Raw genomic sequence first — 9,908 nt, 5'->3', positions numbered from 1 at the left:
AAATGTGAAACCACTAACTTGTGTATTGTTGTATGGTCTGGCAATGTAATGATCGAAGACAAGTAGAGGAGTTGGCCTGTTCCAATCGTCTGAAAGTAGAAAAAATTTACGTCGAAGATTCCTCTCTGAAAAATGACATGCTGCTTCACGCATGCAATATTGTACCCGACTACGACGAAGAAAAAAGGAGGGTTAAGTGTTTGGCTGTTATGTATGTACGTACATTTGTTTCCTCCTAACTTCTAAACCATTTATCAAAAAAGAATTGGGGCGTCACTAGAAGCACCGATTTGAGTGTCAATTCCCCTGAATACTTTGTAGATGTTTAGTAGATCGCGTCGTACGCCAATCTGTGCTAAGAATTCGCTTACCATGGCATACGACCACGGATATCTCCTAAACAACACTCTTTGGAAATTTCGGATCAATATTTTCTTGGATCATACTTTTTAAAGCGCATTTTTTCCATAATCGGGTTTTAAGTTATAAACAGATGAGAGTGAGACTCAGACCATCGACCTTATTTAAGTACCTACGAATAAAAACAAAATTAAATGTTAGACATTCATAACTCAATCATTTATAGGATCGAGTTAACAGAACTGAATTCATTGGAAGACAAAACCTAGTAGGTCGTATCAATTTAGCGCATACAAATTCGTTATCTGTGTCAAGTTTAGAACAAAAATAAAAATTGTTCGAAATAGAAACGGAGGCACGAAATTACAATTTAGAATGTGTAAGCATCTCCTATGTTAATGCTTGCTTAATTCTTTCGCATGAAGATGGCACTAATTACGAAGTGTTTGGTTGCTTTATAGTTGCTTGTTAATGCAGAAAGCGGTGAGTGGACCGACGGATGGTTGGCTGGCTAAGACGAAAGTCAATGTGAATTTCAGATTTTTTTGACAACCGAAGTATAAACTGGTAACTAACGACACAGACAAGTTATCGAATCAACATAACGTTAAATAGCATCACGCCTGTATCTCCGAAGGGGTAGGCAGAGGTATATACAACACCCACTGTTGTAGCCGATCTGCTCCAGTGGGTTTTTCGGGTACTTTTCAATAAAGATGCTTGATGTTCGATTTAAAGATGTAATTTTACTTATTTAAGATGTTTACAAAACAAGAAGTTGACTAAAAAGTTAAGTATAAAAAAAGATGCGTCGACGTCACAAGATGATCAGAAGTAGTATTTTGTATCTGTCAAACTCTATTGACAATCACAGCGCGCTCGCCGCAAACGGCGCGCTCGTTTCATTGTGCGCCAACATCTTCCCCCCTCTCGACGACCGTAGTAGCTCGAGGACATGCTTCACCATCAGCAGTCACGGGTAGAGGACAGAGGTTGACAACAGCACGACGTACGATGCCCTTTGAAGTCATAACATCTACGACTCGCGCGATCCCATCCTTTCCTGGGTAGAGTTGATGAATTCGCCCCATCTTCCATTTTAATGGAGGCAAGTTAGCTTCTTTAAGGATGACCATGTCTCCCGGCAGTAGTTCGCCCTTATTGATGCGCCACTTTGCTCTTTGCTGTAGCTCGCAGAGGAATTCGTGACGCCATCTATTCCAGAAGTGGTTCTTCATTTGCTCTATTCGTTGGTAGCAGTTCAGACGATTAGAGTTGACGTCCAATAGAGCTGGTGACGGCAGCGAGGTAAGAGGTCGACCGATCAGGAAGTGCCCGGGAGTCAATGGATACAGGTCGGTTGGATCCGATGAAAGAGGTGTTAAGGGACGCGAATTTAAAATTGCTTCGACCTGCACGAATAATGTCGACAACTCTTCGTAAGTAAGATGGTTGTTTCCTATGATTCTAGTCAGGTGGTACTTTGCTGATTTGACACCAGCCTCCCAAAGCCCACCGAAGTGGGGGGAGTAAGCCGGCGAAAACTTGAATTTGATCCCTTCGTCGGCACCGAAAGATGAGATTGATTCATTACATGACTCTAAAAATTGTTTAAGATCATTGTTTGCTCCCACGAAATTACGACCGTTATCACAATGAATCTCGGTAGGCTTTCCCCTACGCGAGATAAAACGCTTTAAACATAACAAGAAGACTTCAGTGCTAAGATCAGATGCAATCTCCAAATGTAGAGCTCGTGTCGAGAAGCAAACAAAAAGACATAAGTAGCTTTTAATAATTTTACAACCGCGACCTCGGCGGTCTCGGATCGGAAAGGGACCAGCAAAATCAACGCCTGAAATAGAAAATGGTAAGTTGGGAGTAACTCTACAACCAGGTAAGTTTCCCATGATGGGATTTATATTTTTCGCTTTTATGATTGTGCATAGTCTACAGCTATTGACGGTGCTTCTAGCTAGCCGTCTGCCTGCAATAGGCCAGTAAGTTTGCCTCAAATTGGTTAGAAGTAGCTGTGGACCACAATGTAATAGCCTTTTATGCTCGTGAGCGAATAATAAATTTGTAAAATGATGTTTTGACTCTAATAATATAGGATGTTTCTTTTCATAGTTTTCAGATGCCTGCTGAATACGGCCACCCACACGAAGGATGCCGTGTTCATCTAGAAATGGTCTCAACGACAGTAAGCGAGATTTAGAAGGTAAGCATTTGTTATTACTTAATAAATTAATTTCCGTAGAGAAGCATTCAATTTGATGTTGTTTTATTAAGTAGTTTAGAGATTCTTGTAACTCTTCTGTAGATAGATGACCTGTATTTATTTTAGTACCTCTTAGTTTAGATGTAAAACGTCGAACGTAAGCTAGGCTTCTTTGCAGGGTAGTCAGCTTCGAGTATCGCTCGAACCTCACTAAACTGGAAGGATAGTTATTTTTCATGCTTGTAGTTAAAGTAGTAGTAGTTAGCGTTTTAGTTGTAGATTGCTTTTTAGTATTAGTGCAAGTTTTAGTTTTAAGATTAGTTTTAAGAATAGGGCCCTTAGTATAAGTTTTTATTTCAGGAAGTTCCGATGGTAATACAAGCTCCTGCTGTGGCCATTCCGACATATCTTTTGAGAGAAAGGTAGGTCCGTGCCACCAAAGATGAGCTTCATGAATAAGCTTAGGGTCTAGACCTCGCGAGGCTAGATCTGCAGGATTGTGTATTCCCGGAATATGCCTCCAGTCTGATGAAGATGTCAGCTCTTGAATTTCAGCGACTCGATTTGACACGAAAGTTTTTAAATCGCGAGCCTGAGAAGATAGCCAACCTAGGACCACAGATGAATCGCACCAATAAAATTTCTTGTCAATGTTTAATCTTAGAGCCTTTAGTACTTTCGCGGATAGACGAGCAGCAAGAAGCGCTCCGCATAACTCTAAGCGAGGAATTGTTTGAGGTTTCACAGGAGAGACCTTAGTCTTTGCACAAAGTAAATTAGTTACTACCTTTCCTGTGTTATCTACGGAGCGTAAATAAACGCACGCTGCGTATGCGTGTTGAGACGCATCGCTGAACGCGTGAAGTTCTATGCTAGAAGGATCCGCGCTGAGGACCCACCTAGGAACTTGAAGAGAAGAAAGATCGTTTAGACCTGAAACAAAGTTTAACCACATGTTCTCTATATTAGAAGGAATTTGATCGTCCCAATCGTGTTTCTCAAGCCATAAATTCTGAAGAATGATTTTTGGTATGATGGTACATGGACTTAATAAGCCGAGAGGGTCGAACAACTTAGCAGAATTTGACAAAATAGTTCTCTTTGTAGCAACAAAAGGACATTCCACATTAGTAGGAAATGTAAAGACGTCAGCGACCGGGTCCCACTTGAGGCCTAGTGCACTGGATTGCGAAGATAAATCTAAATCTTTTGGTATGAAGGAACTGTGATTATTTATGAAATTACAAGGAGCATTTGTACGAAACTTTCGCAATGGGAAGCACGCAGAATGAAGAATTTCGGTCACCTTATTTATGTTGTGCATCAGCTCCTTCTCCGAGTCACAGCCTGAAAGAAAGTCATCTACATAGAAGTCGGATCGAATTAATTCTGATATTTTGTCGTCGGGACATTCTTTGGCTAATTGCAATAAACATCTTGTGCTTAGAAAGGGCGCTGAAGCCGTGCCATATGTGACGGTATTAAGCTGAAATATTTTAATAGGAAGATGCTCACTTGCACGCCATAAAATCATCTGCAGGGGGCGCTGCTCGGGATGTACCAACACTTGCCGGTACATTTTCTCCACGTCGGCCGAAACGACATATCGATGTTGTCTAAACCGTAACAAGATGGAAAACAAGTCGTCCTGTACGACAGGGCCGACATGTTGTATGTCGTTGAAAGATGTACCTGTTGTGGTCTCGGCCGAGGCGTCGAACACCACTCGAAGTTTAGTGGTCTCGCTGCTCTCCCTCGTTACAGCATGATGTGGCAGGAAACAACCGCGAGATGGCGCTGCGACCTCAGTCATATGTCCTAGGCTTTCATACTCTCGCAGGAATTTATTGTACTCCACACGTAGGTCGGGATTCTTGCTCATCTTCTTTTCCATTTGAAAAAGTCTCTTTTCTGCGATGTGGTATGATTCACCGAGGACGTCTGGCGATTCATGGAGAGGTATTTGGACACAAAATCGCCCATCGTCATCGCGGTAAGTTGTTTCGTTGAAGATCTTTTCGCAAGGATGATCATAAAATGAAGGAATGTTGTCCTTGGGTACTTCTTCGAGTTCCCAGAATTTACTAAGTTGCTGATGAATATCTTTACTAAACAATGTACGCTGTGGCTGTGGCGTGTCACAATGTTTACCCGCCATAGAGCCAGCAACTATCCACCCTAATAAGGTTTCCTGAAGAATGGGTTTATTTTTTCCCAATTTTATTCTAGCTGAACCAAGCACGTCCCAGAAGATGTCGGCTCCCAAAAGGAGATCAATGTCAGAAGGCTGGTAGAACTTCGGGTCAGCTAGTTGAATGTCGCTCGGAATATTCAAGTCGTGAACATGAATTTCCGCATGAGGCAGCCTGTCTGTAATAATAGGAAGAACGAAGCATTTGACAGGCGCCTTGAAAGACGAATAAGAAGACTGAACAACAATATTGCAGTGTTCATTTATATTGACGACGGCATTGCTTAGGCCAGAGATGGATTGAACGTTACTTTTCACTTTAGTCATACCGATTTTAGCCATAGCCGCATCGGTTATAAAAGACGACTGACTACCACTATCCAGCAAAGCTCTCAATGTATAAGTTTCGTCATTGTTTGTCACCTTCACCAAAGCCGTAGACAGAAGAGCCTGGTTCGAGGAGACAGCAGACATACTGATGACACAAGAAGGATTCGCAGCTGATGTACTGGGCGTGGCAGCAGGAGAAGATGCTGAAGAAGAAGACGACGACTGGTTATCAGACGTTGGAGTGAGGTGAGTATTAGTACCTACTAAAGATGCTCCATTATTTTCACTACCTTGTTTGTTAGATGTTTGTTTTTGTGCATGATGTACAAAGGATTTATGTAACACTGTATTGTGTTTTCCTTTGCAGATGCGGCAGCCACCAAGATTGCACTGGTAAGACCTGTGGCCGCTACGAAGACAATTGTTACACAATCGCCACTGAAAAACCTTTTTAATTCTCTCATCAATAGGTAATGATTTAAACTGATCGCATTCATATAATTTATGCTCTTTATTACAGGCCAAGCATTTGCTGCTGAAGGAGGTGAGCTCAGGAGGCGATGAAGCAATAAAAGATTTTGGTTTTACAAATGTTTGACGGTTTTCAGATTTTACAATTTTACTAGCCTGCATTGTTTCCAAAACAGTGGCATGTTGACGAAGAAAATCAAAGAAATTTGCTAAATCTGGTTGTTTTAATGTCCCCCTGAACTCCTCCCAACTTCTAGAAGTTACTGGGTCCAATTTTGATGAGGCCATGTAAATGATGAGAGTGTCCCACTGTGTAGTAGGTTCTCCTAATGAAGCTAATGCACTCAAGTTTTTGGAAATTGCATCGATCAAGTCACGAAGCCCCTTATCGGATTCTTTGCTCAAAGGTTGAATGGAAAATAAACATTTAATATGCTCATTAATTAAAAGACGCTTATTATCATATCTGTCGCAAAGGAGCGACCACGCAATGTTGTAGTTTGAAGAAGAAATGGAAACTGAATTTATGACAGCCTTTGCCGAACCTTCCAAATAAGATTTCAAATAATGAAACTTACTGATGTCATCAATTGTATCATTGTTGTGAATAAGAGACAGATACATGTCTCTAAATTCCAACCATTTGTTTGGATCTCCGTTGAAAGAAGGAATCTTCAAAGGTGGCAACTTAACGGTGTTGCCATGAGAGTTTGTCTGAGAAGTATTATTAGACTTAGATGAACTTTCAAATGTTTGGAGTAAATCTTGAGATTGTGCTATAAGACTATAAAATCTATTTTCAATTTCTTGTCTTTCAATTAATTGAATATCCTCATTGCTGTCTAATGATTCTATTTGTGATTGAATTTTATCAAAGTCGTCTAAAATATCTTTTATTTTGTTAAATCTCAAGGTCAACTCGTAAAACTGAACTTTATTCAATTTAGTATTTAATATTGGCTTTAAAAACCTTTCAAATAATGTTATTCTAGCCTTAATACGTCCTCTCTGTGCAATAAGTTCCTTTAAGTCAGCCATAATTAGGGCGCAAACAATAGATTTTAATCAATATAATTTTGCATACAAAGTGTACACAAAATGCACTTGAATTTACTTTAAAATGATGTTTAAGTTTATCTAAAATGTAATGAATGAATACAACCTCGAGTGCGCTGCACAACCTTATTAGATGCGCGAGCGCGATGTCTCTTATCAGCTTATCACTGCGGGCCGTGGCGACTGCGCGCCGACACGGTGCTTGTTGGAAAACGCGTCGTAGTGTCAGGGCTCAAATCTCGAGTTTCCGCCGACTTCTCTCGGAGTAAAGCTGAAATTAGTCGGCCAAGATGTTGTTGAAGACAAGTAATGACAATTTTTGTAGAAATAATAGGGAACTTTGTTAAAAATATGACGTAAAATGTACTGAGTAGACACTATGACTTGACACAAACAAATTTGCAATAAAATGTTAAATTTACGTATAAAATGAAGTTAAATATATGTATTTACGTATTAGATGAATGTTTTTAATGAAATTAGTAGTTATTTTTAAGGAAATTTGTAAATAAAGATGAATTAGCGAATATCAAAATGTCGCCGAAGACAAGTTTCAACATGAATTGTTGACAAAATTAGAACAAAATCGAAGCAATAAGAAGGATTATAAAATTGGATAGGAATGGGCGTTACTTCCCTCGGATTGTTTCACCTCGTCCGTAGACTTCTTATGGGATAGAGTAATCGCCTTCCAACGATGTTCTTCGATCATGTACGGGGTCACCAGAAATGTTGTAGCCGATCTGCTCCAGTGGGTTTTTCGGGTACTTTTCAATAAAGATGCTTGATGTTCGATTTAAAGATGTAATTTTACTTATTTAAGATGTTTACAAAACAAGAAGTTGACTAAAAAGTTAAGTATAAAAAAAGATGCGTCGACGTCACAAGATGATCAGAAGTAGTATTTTGTATCTGTCAAACTCTATTGACAATCACAGCGCGCTCGCCGCAAACGGCGCGCTCGTTTCATTGTGCGCCAACACCCACTGCTCGCCAGCTATGTTTAAGTCCCATGTGATAGGCCCCGACACCATTGCCATTAACGCAGAAATCCTGGAAACCAGTTGTTTAGAGGCCAAGCCGGGATTCAAACCAGGGACACTACCTACGATGTTAGCCACGCGTTCTCCGAACATAATAATCCAATTATCAAATAATTCGATTGAACATTGCTTGGCTGTCAAATACTTACTTATTATATACAAGTTAATATTCTAAGTTACATAACATAAACAGCCTATACACGTCCCACTGCTGGGCACAGACCTCCCCTCAATCAACCGGAGGGGGTATGGAGCATACTCCACCACGCTGCTCCACTGCGGGTTGGTGGAGGTGTTTTTACGGCTAATAGCCGGGACCAACGGCTTAACGTGCCCTCCGAAGCACGGAATCATCTTACTTTTTCGGACAATCTTCGGACAAGCCTGAAAAGTCCTTATCAAACAAAGGACAGTCTCACAAAGTGATTTCGACAATGTCCTCATCGGGAATCGAACCCGGACGTCCAGATCTTGAGCGTTATAAGTTAATAATAGCTTATGTATTTTTTATTGGATAAGCTATCAAACTAGACTACCAAACAGACAGAGCAAATAAGAATTAATAACATTAATACCCCACAAAGAACATTCACTTCATGTTATTTCATCAGTTTGATAAATAGAAGTGTTTTGAATACGATTAGGAGTATTAAGAGCCATGATGTAAACATGACTATTTAATTAACCTACATAATACTTACACATACATAACATGTCTAACATAACGCCATATGGTCAAGGTTATCTTTACGATCTTGTGTTATCAATATCTACGTGCATTGGTAGTCAAATCACGCTTTCTAAAGAGAGAATTCACAGATAGCCCACTTTTATATTCGTGATTTACGTGTCCGTACGCAAGACGTGTAATTTTAATGAGTAATGCTAGTGATAGAGGGATATTGCGAGATTAATATGCTAATCAGTATGCACGCGTGCATTGAAGTCGGAGAGGGGGGTTGTCTGTCCAGGCATAGAATAAGGAATAATACTACGTATAGAACGGCCACTCTCCGCTCCCCACCAGCAACTCAACTCAACGGCCTCCGTGGTCAAGTGGTTGAGAGTTGGACTCACGATCCGGAGGTCCCGGGTTCGAATCCCGGTGGGGACATATCACAAAAATCACTTTGTGATCCCTAGTTTGGTTAGGACATTACAGGCTGATCACCTGATTGTCCGAAAGTAAGATCCGTGCTTCGGAAGGCACGTTAAGCCGTTGGTCCCGGTTACTATTTACTGATGTAAGTGAGTAATCGTTACATGGGCCATGTCAGGGGCCTTTGGCGGCTCAATAATAACCCTGACACCAGGGTTGATGAGGCTGGTATTTCACCTCACAACCCACACGATAAGAAGAAGACCAGCAACTGAGCTCCCCCTCCAACCTTCCCCTCCAACCTTCCCCCACCCCAACCCGTCTTACTTTACTCGTCAAACGGGCGTCAGACGTCACACACACATACACGCGTGTACGATAACGTCAATGTGTTGTGTGTGTCAAACTAGGTGTTTTGTACGAAGTGTCCGTGGTGTGGTCCAGAGGCCATAGCTAAGTTGCAAACGATTACAAAAACGACAGTGTAATCGAATAATATATGGGATTGACATTGACACATGTCACCTTATGTCAAAATCTCATACATTTTAATCGATTACATTGTCGTTTTGCGCAATCGTTTGCAACTTGACTAAAGCTACAGATCTAGTTAATTTAAAGTCTATATATTTACCCGTCAAATTATTTCCCTGCTACAGAAACTCCACCAATCCGAAGTGGAGCAGCGTGGTGGTATTCTATTGATTGAGAGGAGGCCTGTATCTAGCAGTGGGACATAATATAGGCTAATTATGTATAGAAACTAACCGACGGTACTTCTTTCAATAAGTATACCATAATTATAATATTACTTATATTAAATCACACGACACGGTCAAGCAACCGAGGTATTTGCCTTACTCAAATAATATGGGCACCTTCAGTATTTATGTGCCAACTGTTTAGTAACGAGCCGAGATATTCATTTGTGTAATTCGAACGAAATACACGGAAATGTCCAAGTGGGGCATTAGACACCTTAATTTGAAATATCGTATTTACATTTAATTTGTAGCTTAGTTTTGATCTGTTCACACGTACGGTAGTTTCCAACTAGTCAAATCAGGTACTTTTGACTAAACGTAATTACAAGAAATTACAATGGAATTTGTATGAAAATGTACACCACGATGTCCT

This window comes from Pectinophora gossypiella, chromosome 6 (assembly GCF_024362695.1).
Source record: "Pectinophora gossypiella chromosome 6, ilPecGoss1.1, whole genome shotgun sequence".
NCBI classification, from domain to species: Eukaryota; Metazoa; Arthropoda; class Insecta; order Lepidoptera; family Gelechiidae; genus Pectinophora; species Pectinophora gossypiella.
The sequence above is the reverse complement of the archived record's forward strand: the minus strand, read 5'-3'. Positions refer to the sequence as shown.